Below are 24,080 nucleotides of genomic sequence, written 5' to 3' on the forward strand. Positions count from 1 at the left end.
CTAAGTCATTACATTGTAACTGCTCATAGCCGTGCTCAGCCACATTATCTGAATAAATAGAAATTAATATGAAGTCTATAGATTGCAGATACTCTTTCATATATACATAATGCCTATCTTCAGGTACTTTACAAATTTCCTGAAAGTAGGCATGTTTATCAGAAGGCCTTTACATTTCAATAGTTAATGTAAATAACCTGCACTTAGTGTATCTGCATATAGGTGCAGTGGCACACTTTGTGGATAACTGCTAAGGGACCAAAAATACCACCCCTAGACTACTCTTCTTTGCAGATTCCACACATTAAATAAGTGTTTGAGCTCTACAAAAATGGCAGAAGTGTATAAAGTACATCTGGCATAATGAAAACAGACTATAACTGAATTAAAAATGTGCATAGTCAGAATGAACAAAAAAATGCTTAAAATAAATAGTGATGCTAATGTTGCTTTCAATAAATATGGTAAAAGGGACCAACAGCTCAAGTGAAAACAAACCCAAGTACTCTATTAAGCTAACTTGCAAGTGTTGTTATGAATCTTTGGCATTCTATAAATGAGTTATGTTTCTTGTGGTTTTAGTACTATCTTAAAAAAATCCACAGAGTAGAAAATAACCTCTCTTCCTCAAACATCTGCCAACATTTCAGTTATATTTCTGTGATATTTGAGGAAAGGATCAAATGCAGTTTGAGTTTTTATATATATATATATATATATATATATATATATATATATATATATATATATACACACACACACACACACACACACATATATATATATATATATATATATATATACACACACACACACACACACACACACACACACACATATATATATATATATATATATATATATATATATATATACATATACACACACACACACATATATATATATATATATATATATATATATATATATATATATATACACACACACACACACACACACATATATATATATATATATATATATATATATATATATACACACACACACACACATATCTATATATATATATATATATATATATATATATATATATATATATATATATACACACACACACACAGACACACACACACACACACACACACACACACACACACACACACACACACACACACACACACACACACACACTACAACAGTCTTGCCCTTTTCTGCAAAGTGAATACTGATTGTACCATTATAATATAAATTAAGAAGAGCTTCCCTTTCATCTACAGTCAAATCAGATTTAATATTTCTATGATGGCAACAACCTTAAATTATGTGAGGCATGTGTCTTCAAAACATCTCATTTCATGATAAAAATGAAATAATATTATCTTTACTCTTCAGTCTTCAGTCTGCTTATGTAATCATACAGGTCACAATTTTTAGTGTCTGAAAAATGGAAATAAAATATGCATATAAAAATGTGCAAACATAATGATCTTCTATTACTTCAAACATAGCAGTGAATGAATTAGCTAAGTCTTTTGCACAAAAAGAAAACTAATTTTGTTAAAATATAATCAAGAGATGTTATGTACATTTCTAATGCAGCAATGTGGTCATTGCTTGCAGTTATAAAAAAAGAGGTTCTTGAAGCAGCCTTTTAGTTTTAAGTTGAAGTTCATTTACAAGAAAGGCTCAAAATGTAAGCTAACAAAAAATGAAGTCATAAAATTTGCCTGCTTTACTCAATAAATAATCTCCATAAAATTAACTTTATTTACAACAGCATGCATATTGGTTCCTTCTGCAGTTCAGTTCAGCTTGACATCCTTTCCATAAATATAGCTTCAGCATTCATTCACATTGATTGCACAGATTTGTTTTCCCCAAGAAGATGGTAAGTGAATTAAACAACACCTATAGTTACCTATTTTTTTTCTCTTCGACACTTTTTACCACATGGCCAGGCATAACTTACTTTGGATTCTCTTTTTCAGGGCAACAGCTATTATCCTTTTTCCAGGTTTTAAGGACATCATCCAGTCTGACTTCATTCTTCACAGCCTTGCTCCCTGGAGAACTCTATCTATATGCAGAGGTCAGGAATCAGACTCCGTAAAGAGATATTGTCCATAACACTTACACAAAGAGAGCTGCTTCTGTCTGGGTGTCATGAAAGGATTACTGCCCCCCCCTACAGTTTTCCTGCTTGCTTCATGGTTTCTCTTTATTTCTTCTACTTGACAAGCCCCCAGGCAGATGCAATGCCAATCAGTGCACAGGCAGCAGGAGCAACATTGCAATAAGTAGTTTTCTTTCCAGGCTCTTCAGTTAGTTTGCAGCATGGCACATGCCTCTCAGTGCAGATCTATCAGTTCTAGTATTGCCAGATGAGGTATAAGCCTGACATAGACCATTGTATCTGGAGCTTTTCTCCTTGGGTCTCTGCTGAAAATGGGCACCTGGCCCAGTTGGACACTACCTGGTAATCAAATGTAAACAAATAAATACATATATAAATGACTGCTGCCTGGATGTTGTTGGATTTTAAGATTACAAGATGGAAAAGTCAAAACCTATCCTGATAATTTTGCGTTTTAGTCTTTCTGCCAGCATCAACATTGTAGAAGGGCATGGTCTGTAATTAGTACAAACTACCTACCCAGCAAATATTATTTTAGGTTGGTTAGTGCCCATTTTATGACAAGGCATTTTCTCTCTCTGTAACTGAATAATATCTCCTAGCATTTCTGAGTTTTCTGCTACATAACAGATGAGATGTTATCTCATCCCAATCTGTAGTAAGAGACAGGATTGCACCGATACATAGCTCAGAGGCATCGATTTGCATTAAGAATTGCTTGGAAAAATCTGGAGCTATTACTAATTGTACTGGGCAGAGAAATTATTTTAGTTGGTTAAAGGTTTTTTGGTGTTTCAGTTATCCACTGCACTTTCAAGGGAGCCTTATACTTCATCAAGTTTGTCAGGGGAGAAGCAATAGTACCAACATTAGGAAAGACTAGTTGCTAGCTGGCCAGACTCTAAAAAAAAAAAGAATGAAAGAGAAAAAGAAAGAAAGAAAGAAAGAAAGAAAGAAAGAAAGAAAGAAAGAAAGAAAGAAAAAAGCATCAGCCTGTTTTTAGTGTGTGTGTGTGTGGGGGGGGGGGGTGGCAAGATCCATTTCTCTACTGCTTTACTTTTCTTGGAAATGGTTTCATTACCCTTAGGTCTACTACATAGCAGAACTGCAGGCTTCTGACATATATAACTTGCTCTTAAGAAGGTGAGCAGAAACTCATCTTGATGTGTGGAATCTCAAACAGCTTAAATGTTAATATGTTTTTCCATTCTCCTTAAAATATTACTGCACCATCCAAGTAACCTACTGCATATCTAGTATAGAATCTTAGAATTGTGTCTTTCAGTTCCTGGTTGCAGATGCTCTGTGAAGACCAACACACAGGATTCTGTAATGAAGGAGTCCATCCGGTGTGGAAAATTGCATCTTCCTTAGCTTTGGGGGCTAGTGGAGGTGCAACAATTTTAAGCCCTACAAGTAAGAACTGCCCAATTGATATTCCATGTAATGTTCTTTATCTGAAATGATTTACAGCATTGAAAATACTTGTTTGACTATCATTTATTAAATGTAATAGCTACAGTCAGTACTTCTCCTGATCCTGAAAGAAGGGGACAGGTAATTGAACAAATAAAAAGTGATCACATCAGCACTTACGTTAATGAGGGAATCACTTTAAGACATAATTAAACATCATATATTCTACAAACAAAAGATAAGGTGGCTAACTTGTAATCTGATCTTTTGCATATTTTTGTTTAGAAAGTGGTAATTTGTATGATAAGGAAAATGATTACTGAAGTTTATATGATAAGGAAAGCGATTACTTTAGATTTAAGATTTTGATGAAATTGTTATTTTAGTATCTATAATTTTAATATTGTGCCCATAATTTGTTTATAGAGCACTGAATGACAGGAAGGGACTGATATGAATGATATAAAAAAGCCCTGTAGAGAGAAACACTTGTGCAAAAAATTATTTTTCTCTTCCTAAAAATTAAGTAGGTACAAGTGAATAAATAAATGTTTTACAAGTCTCAGCTATATCAGTTAGTGCAATAAAGTAATTGTGTTTTGTTAATGGAGTCAGTTTGATATTTATTTACTTTTCTGGCTACTGGGATATCTCCAGCTGGTTCTATTGGTCCTATCATAAAGAACCAAGTACTATCAACCCCCCCTCCCATCTAGGACTGCCTGTCAGCTGGTTGGGAATAAGATGTGAAAACTTAAAGCAGGCCAAAAGCAAGACGTATCGCATATAGTCTTTAGCACTCAAAGTTTTTTTTTTTTTTTTTTTTTTTACTTAGGCTGTACCCTCCTCCCATATGGCGACATTGTACTGTGAGGATGGGTTTGCAATGTGGTATGGCCTGTAAAGCATGTCCACCCTTGGCCATAGGGTAATAGTACCAACTCCTCAGCCATCTCCTTAGCCCATCCAAGTGATTGCCAAAGGTCTAGCCTCCACCATATTTTCCTTGAATAATACAGCCTACAGCTATGGTCCCTTCCACCAACAAAAGGTACACTCATCTGCCCTGCCACTCAGTCAGTCCCCTAATCAGTCTTGGGTCACCTGGAGTGTATTCATGGCTCCATCCATCTATGCCATCAGAGTCAGTATTTTTTACTTAATGACATTGAAATTAATTTATTCACAGCTTGATAGCTACTTACTAGGCTATTGATTCATGAGTATCTTTAAAAGCCAAGGCATAGATTTCCATGAAATTTTTAGCCCTTATATTTTAAGCATGTATAACTCAGATATGAGCTGAACATTTATGAACATTATGTATTTACCCTGTGACTGCTTATGAGGGACAAGGTGACATTCTTTCATAATCTGTTAGAGTAAGAAGCTAGTGAAAGGATGAGCTGAGATAATTTTGTTCTCTTAGTCAAAAAGTTCTCTGTCTCATTGTATGAGGCAACAATGTCCTATTACACACCAAAAGTGTGATAAGAGACTTAGGGACACAGGTGGACAGTGGTCTCACCTTCAATAACCACATTGCCACAACAGTCAGGAAATCCTTCTATGTGGCACATCTCATCACTAAGGTCTTTTCATCCTGAAAAAAGGAGGTCATTGTCCCACTGTACTCATCCCTCATTAGACCCATTATAGAATACAACACCCCGTTTGGTATGTACCTCTCAAGACATCTGCAACAACTGGAAAGGCCGCAAAAATACCTCACTAAAAGAATCACAGGCCTAAAGCAGATGCCCTATGCTGACCATCTAAAAAAACTCCAGCTATACTCTGTCGCATATCATCTACTCAGAGGCGATCTCTGCTTAACATATAAGGCTATGTCAAACCCAGAGCTGTTGGACATGCTACACTTAAAGAAATCCCAATCCCTCAGAGCCACATGCTCCAGTGATCTAAACCTTGTCATCACAATGAACAAAACATTGCTGGAGGGATAGGTTCCTGACCCAGAGACTCCCCAGACTTTGGAATAGACTGCCCATACATGTCAAGCAGAGCCCTCTTCAAGGAAATTCACTCCAGGGATCACATCAATTGCCCTGCTAGACAGGGGTTCAGGGAAGTAAACATTGTGGTAAGAAATGATATTCTAGTACCAACCTATGAACCTATGAACCTATTACTGAGAGCTGTGGTGTAACTTATTTTGGAAGCACACTGAGACAGTTCGCCCTCACCCATTTTCTCTCCTGAGAAACTCTGAGTGATTCATGTTTTTGGTATCCACAGACAGCCAAGGTGAGAACCACCACTATGTGGTCTTTTTGGGTCTATGTTTACTTACAGAACAGCATGTTCCTTGAATGGCCATTCATTGTAAACATAGCAGCAAAAGTACATTTCAACCAAAGGCCATATGGTCAAAAATAAAAACATGAATGGTCATAGTTGGCCAACATAAACAAAATGGCAGGTAGTATGTACTAATCGGCATGATAGGGATAAGGAAGTCTGCCCTTTCCCTACTGTAGTGCAGTTTAGTAAATCTGCCCTTTCACTACTCTAATGTGATCTCACAGTTGGTATATATAATAAGTGAGGGTAGGGGCAGCCCCCACATGAGGATGATTCAGTAAACACAGGACCCTTCTTATGTGGGGAGCTGTGCCCCCCAGACCCAATTATATATACCAACTCTGAGATCGCACTACAGTGGGGAAAAGGCAGATTTCCTTATTTCTACCGTGCTGATTAGTACATACTACCTGATGTTTTGTTTATGTTGGTCAGCTACGATCATTCAATAATATGATTTATGATCATATGGCCTTTCATTAAAATGCACTTTTGCAGCTATGTTGACAATGAATGGCCATTTGAGGAACATGCTGTTTGATCAGTAAACATAGACCCGGTCTTTTTTATGACATGGCCAATTTATTTGAGATCATGGTGGCCATTGATTACACTCAAATTGCCCTCAAGGCCACAGCTGAGCCACATCACATCTTTTAAATTAAACAGAAGATTTTTCACTCTGTCAGTTACCAGCTAGTATGCAAAGCATAAAGTTTAAATAAGTGTATGTGTACTAGCCACACAGCACCCACGGTTTACACATCAGTAACATATTTGACATTTACCAGAATTTTGTACAGGATGACTTCCCACAGGACCACCTAATTGGTAGATTCAGGCATTGCAATGTATTTAGGCCAGGATATGCAATTTGCATTTACGTAGGTAGCAGACAATGGTATCTGCAGTTGTGTGTTGCAGATGATGATGGGTATTTCTTGGAAAAGTGGACAATGACACCCTATTGAACCCTACAGTCCATGTCTAAGATGTCATGCAATACAGCATTCACATATTTAAAAGTTGTTCCTGGAGTGTTCACCACCCTGAAGTACACTTTTCCTGCTTGAATATATTTGGTGCTACACTGAATTATACACCACAGACCTGCAGTCAGTTTTTCATGGTGTACACCATTATGGTAGTGTGGAAGCAGCTACAACTTGGTATCTTCACAGAACTGACTGACCTGATGGATGAAGAAGGCTGAGTAATTATTATTTATTCAGCAGTGGTGGTGTGGGCCACAGTATCATGTAAAAGTGAGACAATCATAGGAATGAGGGTCATAGGAGGAAGATGTGGGAGACGTTGAGGTTTAACAGGTTTGAGGAAGCCAGGGTTTGCATTCTCTAGTGTTAGGATGGAGCTTGCATATCATAAACATGGGCTGATTGTAACATGTGGTTCTGCATTTTCAGGACTGGATGCATTCTGTATAAGGGATGATGCAGCAATTCAAGAATGTGTAAAGATGGTGAATACAGACCCTGATATGCTTTCCCATGTAGGAAACCAATAAACATACAAAATCCATGATTTGTACAGTAACAATGGATGGGTCAGTGGATGGTGTGGCACTCTGTAGGCCATAAGAACCTGCATGACTGGTCGGTGAGGCATCCCAGAGGAGGAGACTACAGTGTTCTTTTGATATGAAAATGAGATCAGGCAACTCCAGGTGTTTTAGCAGTGCCCATAGGCAACAATGATGAGGCCTCTGAAACAGTGCATGTGTCATCTGGGAATTGGTGGCCTGCAACTACCCCTTTAGCTCTGGCCACTGCCATGACCATAACCAGCATAGCTTCCTTGGCTAGAAAGGAAGGCAGTTGCCATCTGCCTCACAATTGCACACATTGATGTTATGTAGTATACCAAGCATCTGTGCAGCACTTTATCTTCCCTGTCCCTAAACTTCATGTCACTAAGCAGGTGGTTCTGACTCTTCACAAGCTAGAAAGTTCTTGCATGTCATCAAGCAAGCCATGCAGCACACTCACCATCTCTGCCAATGTGTGGGTAGTAACTGCCTGTGCATGAATCACTGACATGCACATCTGCTGATTGATGACTATTGTAACCAAGTCAAGGAATGAGCTGGTATCTTGGTAGTGATGCTCACCAACATCTGTCCCCTATGGTGTGTGCATGCATGTCGGTCCCAGTGTGGCTGACAGATATAGTCTATTTTGGTAAATCCTATGTACCTTACAGGATATCCAGTATAAAACATTGGTGAGACTGGAATTCTAACTTGCCTCACCATTACCACATCATATGTGGTATATGTGTGTAGGCCCAACAATGTCTTCATACTGTGCCATGTGTATACTGACCTCATTGTTGCATACAAGTGACCTGATGATAGCAGTTGTGTGCCATGTCCTTGTTTTAGAGCCTACAACAGTGGAGCCTGTGAAAGAATAAAGAAAACATACCTATAACAGCAGGAAAACACATTGTTTGGACCCCAACATGTGGCACACATACCAATGTGTCATACAGTTTGTGAATGCCATATGGACACTTGCCTATCATGTGGTGCAGGGTGTTCCAATTGTAGGCTGGCCATACCTGCAAAGGTGAAATGCAGAGAGATGTGCAGAGGTGGTTTGCTATGTCTCCGTCACATGCATTACACTTTACAATATGGAAATATACTACACCTGTTATTTCTAACTTTGTGTTTCCCTTAGATGCACACAGGCCATCAACTCCATCTCATGTCCAACATTCAGGCCAGCATCTTGTATGATGATACACTCACACCCTGCAGTCTATGATACCAGGAAGTCTTCCACCTCTGTAAGATGTTTCTATGTGAATTGTCCTTCACCCGTGGTGGACATGTCCATGTAAATGCATTGTGCTTTATTTTTGGCATGTAGTAGCATATCTGTAACCCTTTTTTGTACCTGTGCTATGATTCTGTTATGGTCACCCACAATGCTAATGTCCATCCCCACTCCCTGACATATCTGGTCCTTGAATGTCTTGCCTGTTTTACTTTTGTCCAGGATCTGCATACTATGTGTGCATAGAGCCTAACTTATTCCCCTTCCTCTTGCACATACAGATATATCAACCTTCATTCTCTCATATCAGCTTGCTCTCTCCCTTTACCAGTAGTATTGCCAACATTCAAAGCTCCTACCCACCCTTACACACCCCTAACCTTTCTCCTCTCCTTCTGCCTCTAGGCATGCCTACCCCCTCTTCTTTTCCTTCTCCTTCAGCCATCAGTAACCCAATTTCACCAGCACCCTGTTGACTAACAGTACTGGTGGCAGTCATTGTTATGTTTTGTGTTTATGTTGCTGTGTTTTGGAGGTGAAAAGAGTGTCAGATATAGTGATGTTTATGAAGCTGAAAATTGATGGTGTGATGATGAATGTTGTTAGTGCATATGTTCCGCAAGTTGGGTGTGTGATGGATGAGAAAGAAAAATGTTGGACCGAGTTGGACGAAGTCATAGAGAGTGTACCCAAGGGTGAGAGAGTGGTGATTGGAGCAGATTTCAATGGGCATCTTGGTGAAGGGAACAGAGGAGATGAGGAAGTAATGGGTAGGTATGTTGTTAAGGAAAGGAATGCAGAAGGTCAGATGGTAGTGGATTTTGCAAAAAGTATGGACATAACTGTGGTGAATACCTATTTTCAGAAGAGAGAGTAGCATATGGTAATGTACAAGAATGGAGTAAGATGCATACAGGTTGTTTATATTCTATGCAGGAGGGCCAGTCTGAAATAGACTGGAGAGTGCAAAGTGGTGACAGGGGAAAGTGTAGTTAGGCAGCATAGGGTAATGGTCTGTAGGATAATGTTGGCAATCAAGAAGAAGAGAATGAGAGTGAGGGCAGTGCTAAGGATCAAATGGTGGAAGATGAAAAAGGATGACTGCAAGGTGTAGTTGAGGAAAGAGTTAAGACAGGCACTGGGTGGCAGTGAAGAGGTACCAGATAGCTGGCAGACACAGCAGGCGTGGTAAGGTAGATAGCTAGAAAGGTGCTTGGTGTGACATCTGGACAGAGGAAGAAGGACAAGGAGACCTGGTGGTGGAATGAGGAAGTACATGAGAGTATTTAGAAGAAGAGGTTGGTAAAGAATTGGGATTTCAGAGAGATGCATAAAGCAGACAGGAGTACAAGGAGATGAGGCATATAGTGAAGACAGAGGTGGTGAAGGCTGAGGATAAGGCATATGACAAGGTGTATGAAAGGTTGGACACTAAGGAGGACAAAAAGGACCTGTACTGATTGGCTAAACAGAGAGACTGAGCTGGGTAAGATGTGCAGCAAGTTGGGGTGATAAAGGATGACAAGAGAAACATACTCACAAAAGAGAATATGTTAAGCAGATGGAAAGATTACTTTGAGGGGCTGATGAATGAAGAGAATGAGAGAGATGGTTGGATGATACAGGGATAGTAAATCAGGAAGCGCAATGGATTAGCAAGGAGGAAATATGGGCATCTATGAAGAAGATGAAAAATGGAAAGGCTGTTGGTCCAGATGATATACCTGTGGAAGTGTGGAAGTGTTTAGGGGAGATGGGAGTGCAGTTTTTAACCATATTACTTAACAAAATCTTGGAAAGTGACAGGATGCCTTAGTAGTGCAAAAGAAGTGTATTGGTACTTATTTTTAAGAATAAGGGTGATGTGCCAAGCTGTAGTAACTACAGAAGGATACAATTGATCAGCCACAGCATGAAGTTATGGGAAAGAGTAGTGGAAGCTAGGTTAAGAAGGGAGGTGATGATTAGTGAGCAGCAGTATGGTTTCATGCTAGAAACAAGCACTACAGATGCAATGTTTGCTCTGAGGGTGTTAATGGAAAAGTATATAGAAGGTCAAAAGGAGTTGCATTGTGTCTTTCTGGACTTAGAGAAAGTATATGACAGGATACCTACAGAGGAGTTGTAGTATTGTATGAGGAAGTTGGGAGTGGCAGAGAGGTATGTAAGAGTGGTACAGGATATATACAAGGGCAGTGTGACAGTGGTGAGGTCTGCAGTAGGAGTGATGGATGCATTCAAGGTGGAGGTGGGATTAACTCAAGGATCAGCTCTGATCCCTTTCTTATTTGCAATGGTGATGGAAAGATTGACAGATGAGATCAGACAGGAGCCCTTGTGGGCTATGATGTTTGCGGATGACATTGCAATCTGTAGTGAAAGTAAGGAACAGGTTGAGGAGACCCTGGAGAGGTGGAGATATGCTCAAGAAAAGAGGAATGAAGGTCAGCAGGACTATGACAGAATATATGTGTGTGAATGAGAGGGAGGACAGAGGAATAGTGAGGATGCAGGGAGTAGAGTTGGTGAAGGTGAATGAGTTTAAATATTTGGGATCAACAGCTCAGAGTAATGGTGAGTGTGAAAAAGAGGTGAAGAAGAGAGTACATGCAGGGTGGAGTGAGTGGAGAAGAGTGTCAAGAGTGATTTGCTACAGACAAGTACCATTAAGAGTGAAAGGGAAGGTCTACAAATGGTAGTAAGACCAACTATCTAATATGGGTCTGAAATGGTAGCACTGATGAAAGACAGGAGTCAGAGCTGGAGGTGGCAGAGTTAAAGATGTTAATATTTGCATTGGGTGTGATGAGGATGGACATGATTAGAAATGAATATATTAGAGGATTAACTCAGGTTGGACAGTTTGGAGACAAAGACAGAGAGGTGACATTCCATTGGTTTGGGCATGTGCTGAGGAGGGATGTGGGGTATATTGGGAGAAGGATGCTAAAGATGGAGCTGCCAGGTAAGAGGAAAAGAAGAAGGCCTAAGGTACAATTTATGGATGTGGTGAGAGAGGACATGAAGGTGGTTGGTATGGCAGAGCAAGATGCAGAGGACAGGAAGAAATGGAAACAGATGATTTACTGTGGTAATCCTTATTGGGAGCAGCTGAAAGAGGAAGAAGAAGATGTGTTTGTTTTCTTCCTCTTCTTTTTCACAAGCTCATTGGCTCTTTCTACTTTCTTTTACAGTGGCAGAAGAGTATTAACAAAACAGGTATTCCTGCCTCAGGATATCAGAAAGTCTCTACAAGTTGGAGGGTACTTATTCTTTGTGCATTACTTCAATGTGCAGTTGGACTCATATGCATGCATTAGTATGCTGTTTTCTCTGTTTTTTTTTTCTCATCGATATAGAAGTCCATTTGCTTTAGAGGAATAGGAACAATAGTGATAGGCATCTAGTGCTAGCTTACCAGTGATCTACAAGTCTGCCAGTTAGCATGGGGATAATGGTTTGTCTGTTGAAAGTGACATAGAGGACTTGTAGGTGGTTCCTGTGGTTACCTCTGCACATATAATTAGATCATACTGCCACCTGTCACATAACTTAAATACATTAACATTTTACAAAAAAATAAAGTCAATTCCTGTGATACATTTATCACTAGCTATTGCACTGAACCCTGAAAAACAACTGGGAGAAGAAATATAAGCATAGGAGAATGTTAATAAATTTTGTTTTAGTTGGTTCATTGGCATATAGCCTCCCATCTGTGCTAAATGTAATATATTAAGTATCAGCTAGGTGAGCTGCAGATTAGTAAATTCCATAAACTTCCATGTGTTTACTTTTTATCTCCTAAATGAAAATGTATCCATTGTTTAACCAATAAAGCATACAAGCTGCTTCCATTAAAAACAAGCTCATTGCCTTAAACCATTCATTCAGTGCATTTTCAAAATACTCTCTTTGCCAATCCATTACTTCCATACCCTATACCGTCTGGCCTGATACTTTCAAGGCATTTACTTTCCTAACTACTTCATCCAATTCAGTAATTGTAATGTCTTTCTCAAATTCTTCCTTAACTTGTTCTGGATTGTTTTTTACTTTCCATTCTCTCTTATTTTCCTTCATTTTACTTCTATACATATTTTCCACACACTGTACAGCAATATTCATAAGTTGTTCTTGTGTTCTTTTTCTCTCTTTCCTTTTATATTTTTCATTTACTTCATTAAATGAATGTCTTTCTTTACTATTTTACCCAACTATACAGATACCTTCTCCATTCTTTCTTGTAAATAACATATATGCCTAAAGACTAATGCCTTCATTTTTTTCTGGATGTCTTTTATTTATTTTTTTTCTTTTCCATATCATAATACTCTCTTGTATTATTCTCTAAATTCTCTAATGCATTCTATAGAGTTGCCTGTATTTCAAATTGTCTTCCTTTCTTATCTTGTCATGCTATTGAAAAATACTTGTTATACTACTTTTTAAATTCCATCCACAATTCAGTTTTTATAGAAACCCTGCATGGTCATATGATCCTTCATAATTGCAATACTTTTCACTCTCCAATTTCATCACATAACTTCTCATTTATTCTTTTCATACCTTTCCTATTTTAAAATGCTCCCTTTATTCCATCACCTCCATCCATTTTATTAAATGGTCTGAAAAAACAGTTACAACTACATCACCATCTGCTACCCTAATGCCTTCCAATAATACAAAATAATTTGTTTCATATCCAAGTGCCTCCTTTCTATAAGTCCATTGATTTTTGTTCCATATAACTAATTTACCACATTTTATCACTTCTTGCATTTTTAACATATTTTCCTTTATTTTTACATTTTCCCTTAAATCACAATTAGCATCACCTGCAATTATAATTTTTAGGCAACCACAACATAGTCTAATATTTGATGAAACAGATTATCGCTTTCCTTGCTAGTTATTGAGAGTGGCGTAAAAATACGCTGAACGCCAATGAATCAGGAAAACAAACTGCAACACCGCCAAGAATTAAACTGCCACACTGTCACAAGTAAGATACTGAAAAACCTGTAGCCACGGACTCCAGAACCAGTAAATTTCAAGTTTTATTCCACAAAACAATCCAGGTTAAGCGCTTTCACACACAGATCGTGTGCTTCCTCAGAACAATACATTCCTATAAATTCATAGCTTAAATAGCAAAATTAGCGCCAAAATTTTACTAATACATATTAAAGTTTCTTAAAGCTATAGCGCTTTTTATGTGCAAAAGTGTTAAACCTATGATACAAATACATTAAAAACAGTATGTTAAAAACAATGTATGCATAAATTTAATATCTTCTATGTTAAATGTGTGTTCCTAACCACTTAAATGCTAAGAATTGATGCATATCAAATGTACAGTATAAAGCAATACCCATATATACTATTATAAACTATATGAAAATTGTTGTAAACTGACTTAGACAAGTATTCATTAAATACTAAATGGCAACTTGGAACAAATACTTCATTTGACTTCATGAAAAAAATATACTTCATTTAAAAACTTTTAAAAAAATGCTCCATTTAAAAATGCTTCATTTAAAAAAATATATATATAAATAAATATATAAAAACAGTGTATATATTTCTAATAATGCTGGTAGTATAGAGATGTTTAAAACTGTGCTGAGCAGAATAACTAAATCAATAATATATAATTATAAAATTATACTATCTGAAATGTGCGCACAATACTCATATTTCCAATGTAGGTTTGACTGAAATAAATTCATTTATTCCTGGGTGTGTAGTTGCATCAGTCATTATTTGCCAATAGCATTCCCTAAATGCTAGATGCCCTTTGATGTTACCCCCCCAGGATTAACCTTAACTACTTCTAAAATACAAAACCTAAACTCATGCTCTACTCTTTTATTCATTATATGCTTTGCTAAAGCATTTTTTTCATCTTTTTTTCTAATGGAATATGTGTGTGCATATATCCTTTTCCTAAACTGCTGCTCAGTTTTTCCTATATAATAGGATGGACAGGCAATACATTTGGCCAGATATACTATATGTTTAGTGTTACAATTTCCCTTCTTTGGAATTAACCTAGTCTTGTTGTAGTTCCCTAACACTATCTCCATTTCCTCTGTAATATAACGACATTGATTGCATACACCACATTTCTTGGTACTGCCCATGTTATTGGTCACCTTTCGTTTTGAATCATTTTCCAAAAGAGATTTCAAGTTCTGTCCCATTCTATAAACAAACCTGGGCTTTATTCCTAATATTTCTATCATTTCATCATTAGTTAGTAATGTATGCCAATGATTGTTGATAATCTCCTCTATCATTTTACTGTATGGACCATATTCAATAACACAGAACCTACCATATGTGTTTGCAGTCACACTGTTCTCTGATTCCAATTTATTAGTGTAACATTCTTGTACTTAGTTCCCAACAACGGTACATACTTTTTCCCCCATTCCTTAATCACGTCATTACTGACTTTATCCATCATCGTCCTATTGTATCCCCTATCAATAAATAGCGAGGTAATGAATTGTATTTCTTTCAACATATCTGCATATTCAGAGGTCATTCTGAGTGCTCTTATACATTGTCCTTTGTATATGTTTTTCTTGGTCTTATTAGGATGACAACTTTTATAATCTAGATACGAATTAGTAAATGTATCTTTCCTGTGTATATTGGATTTGTATACTCCATCGTGTCTGGTTACCATTGTGTCCAAGTAAGGGACCCCTACATTATTACAAATTGATGTAAACTTTAAAAAGTTACTACTATTGTTCAAATAGGTATAAAATGCATCAAAAGACTCCAGGTCACCTTCCCACATAATAAATATGTCATCCAAGAAACGTGAATAATATTTTATTCTGCCCATATATTCACTGGAGAAAATGGCCTTCTGCTCCCAACTAAGCATAACTAGGTTGGCAAATATAGGGGCACATGCTGACCCCATTGCCACACCTTTGACTTGTCTAAATATTTCTCCTTCATAAAAAATGTGATTATTATCAAGGACAATAGACATTAACTCATTTATAAGTTGCACTCTATCCCAGTCCATCTCACCATATCGGTAAATACTTTCACTAAACGCCTCTAACCCCTCTATTTTAGGGATACACGTAAATAGGTCTACTACATCAATGGAGGCAAAAAGTATGTTGTTACTACTTATATAGGTAGGGAAACTGGCCAGAAATTCCCAAGAGTCCTTAACCAAGTGTTCAACCTTATTGTATATATGTTTCAACATGGTATCAATAGCAACCCCTATTGGAAATGTTTTTGATTTGCTACCTGATATGATGGGTCGAAAGGGTGGGTTGTTAACATCTTTGTGCACTTTGGGTATACCCACCATAGTAGCTAGTGTCGGATATTCAACCCTAAGAAATTTGTATAAATCATCAGTTATTCTATTATCAATCAAATATTCTTCCAGGTATAAATCAATCCTTTTGTATGCTATATTCAACTCATTGATGGATATACTTTCATAGTTTTGTTGGTCATGAAGTAAGTCATGTATTCTATTCTTATATTCCATACTATCATAGACCACAACCCCCCCCCCCCCCTTATCGGGCTTCATAATTCTAAATTCGGAACTAGATCTTAATTCATCCAGAACTTTGGTTTCTTCAAAAGTAAGATTAGTGATACCTCCACCTTTCCTGAAAAATAGTTTTTTATGATAAATATCATGTGTGACTGCTCTTTCAAATCTGCCCACCTCCTTGTTCATTGTAGGCATAAATGTGCTTTTCTTCTTTAATGTATTCACATTCATACCAGTGTGTAATTCCACATTGGATGAGTTATCCTTAAACATTATGGCTAAATTTAGCTTCCTCACATATTTCTTAATGTCACATACACAGTCAACTAATCTAAACTTTCCTATAGGTATAAATTTCATACCTTTAGAAAATAGTCCAAAATGAGCCCTATTCAACTTCATATTGGTATAATTAAAAATCTGAAAATTATTATACCTGCTAATATGCCCATCATTTTCAATAAGCATGTCCAGGTCTTCAGCACCAATAGTTGAAACTACATTATTAGAACTATTTACCTCCATGTCCTGTCCTTTGTCCATTTTTTGTATTGCTTTCTGCTGTAATCCTGGTAAAAATTTTCCCCCTGTTCATAGTAGTTGTCACCTCTTATATTCTCTTCATCCCTATACTCCCTGTGCTCCCTATGTGGTGTCTGATATATTCTGTTCCAAGTATATGCCTTGCCTATATTGTATTGCTCAATATCCCTACTATATTTTTTGTATTTCCTTTCGAAAATCTTAACAGTTCTCTTTTTTGCTAAATCAAATTGCCTGTAATATAATTTCTCCCATTGTGGGAATAGCTTGTCATTTACAATAATATCATTCAGGCGTTCAATTTCATCCAATTCCTTACAAAGTTTGGCATCATAATGTTTAATCAACATAGTAATATATTCTGTGCCAAATCTATCAAACAATTTATTAAATTCAGAACACACTTCATCTGTCCAGTCTATGCCCATAGGGGCTTTGTAAAAACGTAATCCCATCGGTACAATATTAGAATTGATGCAATGTGTTAGGTAAGCATTATCAAGTTTAACTGCATTAATCATATTCAACCTCTTACCAAAATCATATATTAAATCTTTTAAAGTCCCCTTGAACATGTGTACTTGATTATTTACTTTCTCCTTCTTTTTATCAAATACACAATCTCTGTCCAAAAAGTCCTTTAAATATTGCTCTCTGCTAATTTCCTTAATAGGAATTCCTGTTTTGTTAAGTTTGTTAAATACAGTACCTTTGGGATCCTGTTCCCTTGTTGCAGCGTTAGCGTAAGTTCTCAAATTCTGACTAGTTTTGGGCCTAGCCCCCGTTCTCCTTGCTTCATCCACAATGTTCCCAAAGGAAAAATCAAATGTAAACTCAGTTGATAACATCTTACTGTTACCTAACTCCATTGAATCACCTACGTTCGGTAAATCAATGTTGTTACAAATACTGTGTCTGGATACTTGTCCGTTCGGTATTTCAGGCGAGGAAGTTAAAACAAATTCCATCACCCCTTCCACCAGGCCGACCTGCCCTTTACCACATTGGACGCCTTTGATGTGTTCACCATTACCTCTGCAAGTGGAGTTGTTGTGACCGGCCAAGTGCACTCCACTATTTAACATCTCTCCACTACATAATGTTAAGCGGTTCACCAATTCATACAGCCTATTAATTTCTCCCCTCAACAAAATAATATCGGAACGAATTTCCGACATTTCATCAACATGAGCAGGAACCAAGGCTTCATTACTTTCCTGATTAATTTTGAACAAACCACAGAACAAAACAGCGTAAAGTACAATAGAAATTGAGAGTGGCGTAAAAATACGCTGACCGCCAATGAATCAGGAAAACAAACTGCAACACCACCAAGAATTAAACTGCCACACCGCCACAAGTAAGATACTGAAAAGCCTGTAGCCACGGACTCCAGAACCATTAAATTTCAAGTTTTATTCCACAAAACAATCCAGGTTAAGCGCTTTCACACACAGATCGTGTGCTTCCTCAGAACAATACATTCCTATAAATTCATAGCTTAAATAGCAAAATTAGCGCCAAAATTTTACTAATACATATTAAAGCTTCTTAAAGCTATAGCACTTTTTATGTGCAAAAGTTTTAAACCTATGATACAAATACATTAAAAACAGTATGTTAAAAACAATGTATGCATAAATTTAATATCTTCTCTGCTAAATGTGTGTTCCTAACCACTTAAATGCTAAGAACTGATGCATATCAAATGTACAGTATAAAGCAATACCCATATATACTATTATAAACTATATGAAAATTGTTGTAAACTGACTTAGACAAGTATTCATTAAATACTAAATGGCAACTTGGAACAAATACTTCATTTGACTTCATGAAAAAAATATACTTCATTTAAAAACTTTTAAAAAAATGCTCCATTTAAAAATGCTTCATTTAAAAAAAAAATATATATAAATAAATATATAAAAACAGTGTATATATTTCTAATAATGCTGGTAGTATAGAGATGTTTAAAACTGTGCTGAGCAGAATAACTAAATCAATAATATATAATTATAAAATTATACTGTCTGAAATGTGCGCACAATACTCATATTTCCAATATAGGTTTGACTGAAATAAATTCATTTATTCCTGGGTGTGTAGTTGCATCAGTCATTATTTGCCAATAGCATTCCCTAAATGCTAGATGCCCTTTGATGTTACCCCCCCCCTAGGATTAACCTTAACTACTTCTAAAATACAAAACCTAAACTCATGCTCTACTCCTTTATTCATTATATGCTTTGCTAAAGCATTTTTTTCATCTTTTTTTCTAATGGAATATGTGTGTGCATATATCCTTTTCCTAAACTGCTGCTCAGTTTTTCCTATATAATAGGATGGACAGGCAATACATTTGGCCAGATATACTATATGTTTAGTGTTACAATTTCCCTTCTTTGGAATTAATCTAGTCTTGTTGTAGTTCCCTAACACTATCTCCATTTCCTCTGTAATATAATGACATTGATTGCATACACCACATTTCTTGGTACTGCCCATGTTATTGGTCACCTTTCGTTTTGAATCATTTTCCAAAAGAGATTTCAAGTTCTGTCCCATTCTATAAACAAACCTGGGCTTTATTCCTAATATTTCTATCATTTCATCATTAGTTAGTAATGTATGCCAATGATTGTTGATAATCTCCTCTATCTTTTTACTGTATGGACCATATTCAATAACACAGGACCTACCATATGTGTTTGCAGTCACACTGTTCTCTGATTCCAATTTATTAGTTGTAACATTCTTGTACTTAGTTCCCAACAACGGTACATACTTTTTCCCCCATTCCTTAATCACCTCATTACTGACTTTATCCATCATCGTCCTATTGTATCCCCTATCAATAAATAGTGAGGTAATGAATTGTATTTCTTTCAACATATCTGCATATTCAGAGGTCATTCTGAGTGCTCTTATACATTGTCCTTTGTATATGTTTTTCTTGGTCTTATTAGGATGACAACTTCTATAATCTAGATACAAATTAGTAAATGTATCTTTCCTGTGTATATTGGATTTGTATACTCCATCGTGTCTGGTTACCATTGTGTCCAAGTAAGGGAACCCTACATTATTACAAATTGATGTAAACTTTAAAAAGTTACTACTATTGTTCAAATAGGTATAAAATGCATCAAAAGACTCCAGGTCACCTTCCCACATAATAAATATATCATCCAAGAAACGTGAATAATATTTTATTCTGCCCATATATTCACTGGAGAAAATGGCCTTCTGCTCCCAACTAAGCATAACTAGGTTGGCAAATATAGGGGCACATGCCGACCCCATTGCCACACCTTTGACTTGTCTAAATATTTCTCCTTCATAAAAAATGTGATTATTATCAAGGACAATAGACATTAACTCATTTATAAGTTGCACTCTATCCCAGTCCATCTCACCATATCGGTAAATACTTTCACTAAACGCCTCTAACCCCTTTATTTTAGGGATACACGTAAATAGGTCTTCTACATCAATGGAGGCAAAAAGTATGTTGTTACATCAAAGGGCATCTAGCATTTAGGGATTGCTATTGGCAAATAATGACTGATGCAACTACACACCCAGGAATAAATGAATTTATTTCAGTCAAACCTATATTGGAAATATGAGTATTGTGCGCACATTTCAGACAGTATAATTTTATAATTATATATTATTGATTTAGTTATTCTGCTCAGCACAGTTTTAAACATCTCTATACTACCAGCATTATTAGAAATATATACACTGTTTTTATATATTTATTTATATATATATTTTTTTAAATGAAGCATTTTTAAATGGAGCATTTTTTTAAAAGTTTTTAAATGAAGTATATTTTTTTCATGAAGTCAAATGAAGTATTTGTTCCAAGTTGCCATTTAGTATTTAATGAATACTTGTCTAAGTCAGTTTACAACAATTTTCATATAGTTTATAATAGTATATATGGGTATTGCTTTATACTGTACATTTGATATGCATCAATTCTTAGCATTTAAGTGGTTAGGAACACACATTTAACATAGAAGATATTAAATTTATGCATACATTGTTTTTAACATACTGTTTTTAATGTATTTGTATCATAGGTTTAACACTTTTGCACATAAAAAGCGCTATAGCTTTAAGAAGCTTTAATATGTATTAGTAACATTTTGGCGCTAATTTTGCTATTTATAGGAATGTATTGTTCTGAGGAAGCACACGATCTGTGTGTGAAAGCGCTTAACCTGGATTGTTTTGTGGAATAAAACTTGAAATTTACTGGTTCTGGAGTCCGTGGCTACAGGTTTTTCAGTATCTTACTTGTGGCGGTGTGGCAGTTTAATTCTTGGCGGTGTTGCAGTTTGTTTTCCTGATTCATTGGCGTTCAGCGTATTTTTACGCCACTCTCAATTTCTATTGTACTTTACGCTGTTTTGTTCTGTGGTTTGTTCGAAATGAATCAGGAAAGTAATGAAGCCTTGGCTCCTGCTCATGTTGATGAATTGTCAGAAATTTGTTCCGATATTATTTTGTTGAGGGAAGAAATTAATAGGCTGTATGAATTGGTGAACCGCTTAACATTATGTAGTGGAGAGATGTTAAATAGTGGAGCGCACTTGGCTGGTCACAACAACTCCACTTGCAGAGGTAATGGTGAACACATCAAAGGCGTCCAATGTGGTAAAGGGCAGGTCGGCCCGGAGGAAGGGGTGAAGGAATTTGTTTTAACTTCAATGCCTGAAATACCGAACGGACAAGTATCCAGACACAGTATTGGTAACAACATTGATTTACCGAACGTAGGTGATTCAACGGAGTTAGGTGACAGTAAGATGTTACCAACTGAGTTTACATTTGATTTTTCCTTTGGGAACATTGTGGATGAAGCAAGGAGAACGGGGGCTAGGCCCAAAACTAGTCAGAATTTGAGAACTTACACTAACACTGCAACAAGGGAACAGGATCCCAAAGGTACTGTATTTAACAAACTTAACAAAACAGGAATTCCTATTAAGGAAATTAGCAGAGAGCAATATTTAAAGGACTTTTTGGACAGAGATTGTGTATTTGATAAAAAGAAGGAGAAAGTAAATAATCAAGTACACATGTTCAAGGGGACTTTAAAAGATTTAATATATGATTTTGGTAAGAGGTTGAATATGATTAATGCAGTTAAACTTGATAATGCTTACCTAACACATTGCATCAATTCTAATATTGTACCGATGGGATTACGTTTTTACAAAGCCCCTATGGGCATAGACTGGACAGATGAAGTGTGTTCTGAATTTAATAAATTGTTTGATAGATTTGGCACAGAATATATTACTATGTTGATTAAACATTATGATGCCAAACTTTGTAAGGAATTGGATGAAATTGAACACCTGAATGATATTATTGTAAATGACAAGCTATTCCCACAATGGGAGAAATTATATTACAGGCAATTTGATTTAGCAAAAAAGAGACCTGATAAGATTTTCGAAAGGAAATACAAAAAATATAGTAGGGATATTGAGCAATACAATATAGGCAAGGCATATACTTGGAACAGAATATATCAGACACCACATAGGGAGCACAGGGAGTATAGGGATGAAGAGAATATAAGAGGTGACAACTACTATGAACAGTTGAAAATTTTTACCAGGATTACAGCAGAAAGCAATACAAAAAATGGACAAAGGACAGGACATGGAGGTAAATAGTTCTAATAATGTAGTTTCAACTATTGGTGCTGAAGACCTGGACATGCTTATTGAAAATGATGGGCATATTAGCAGGTATAATAATTTTCAGATTTTTAATTATACCAATATGAAGTTGAATAGGGCTCATTTTGGACTATTTTCTAAAGGTATGAAATTTATACCTATAGGAAAGTTTAGATTAGTTGACTGTGTATGTGACATTAAGAAATATGTGAGGAAGCTAAATTTAGCCATAATGTTTAAGGATAACTCATCCAATGTGGAATTACACACTGGTATGGATGTGAATACATTAAAGAAGAAAAGTACATTTATGCCGACAATGAACAAGGTGGTAGGTAGATTTGAAAGAGCAGTCACACATGATATTTATCATAATAAACAACTTTTTAGGAAAGGTAGAGTTACTACTAATCTTACTTTGGAGGAAATCAAAGTTCTGGATGAACTAAGATCCAGTTCAGAAATCAAAATTATGAAGCCCGATAAGGGGGGGGGGGTTGTGGTCTATGACAATATGGAATATAAGAATAGAATACATGACTTACTTCACGACCAACAAAACTATGAGAGTATCTCCATCAATGAGTTGAATATAGCATACAAAAGGATTGATTTATACCTGGAAGAATATTTGATTGATAATAGAATAACTGATGATTTATACAAATTTCTTAGGGTTGAATATCCGACACTAGCTACTATGGTGGGTATACCCAAAGTGCACAAAGATGTTAACAACCCACCCTTTCGACCCATCATATCAGGTAGCAAATCAAAAATATTTCCAATAGGGGTTGCTATTGATACCATGTTGAAACATATATACAATAAGGTTGAACACTTGGTTAAGGACTCTTGGGAATTTCTGGCCAGTTTCCCTACCTATATAAGTAGTAACAACATACGTTTTGCCTCCATTGATGTAGTAGACCTATTTACGTGTATCCCTAAAATAGAGGTGTTAGAGGCGTTTAGTGAAAGTATTTACCGATATGGTGAGATGGACTGGGATAGAGTGCAACTTATAAATGAGTTAATGTCTATTGTCCTTGATAATAATCACATTTTTTATGAAGGAGAAATATTTAGACAAGTCAAAGGTGTGGCAATGGGGTCAGCATGTGCCCATATATTTGCCAACCTAGTTATGCTTAGTTGGGAGCAGAAGGCCATTTTCTCCAGTGAATATATGGGCAGAATAAAATATTATTCACGTTTCTTGGATGACATATTTATTATGTGGGAAGGTGACCTGGAGTCTTTTGATGCATTTTATACCTATTTGAACAATAGTAGTAACTTTTTAAAGTTTACATCAATTTGTAATAATGTAGGGGTCCCTTACTTGGACACAATGGTAACCAGACACGATGGAGTATACAAATCCAATATACACAGGAAAGATACATTTACTAATTCGTATCTAGATTATAGAAGTTGTCATCCTAATAAGACCAAGAAAAACATATACAAAGGACAATGTATAAGAGCACTCAGAATGACCTCTGAATATGCAGATATGTTGAAAGAAATACAATTCATTACCTCACTATTTATTGATAGGGGATACAATAGGATGATGATGGATAAAGTCAGTAATGAGGTGATTAAGGAATGGGGGAAAAAGTATGTACCGTTGT

The sequence above is a fragment of the Protopterus annectens genome, chromosome 6.part0, assembly GCF_019279795.1.
Source record: "Protopterus annectens isolate FY-2018-M chromosome 6.part0, PAN1.0, whole genome shotgun sequence".
Lineage (NCBI taxonomy): Eukaryota > Metazoa > Chordata > Ceratodontiformes > Protopteridae > Protopterus > Protopterus annectens.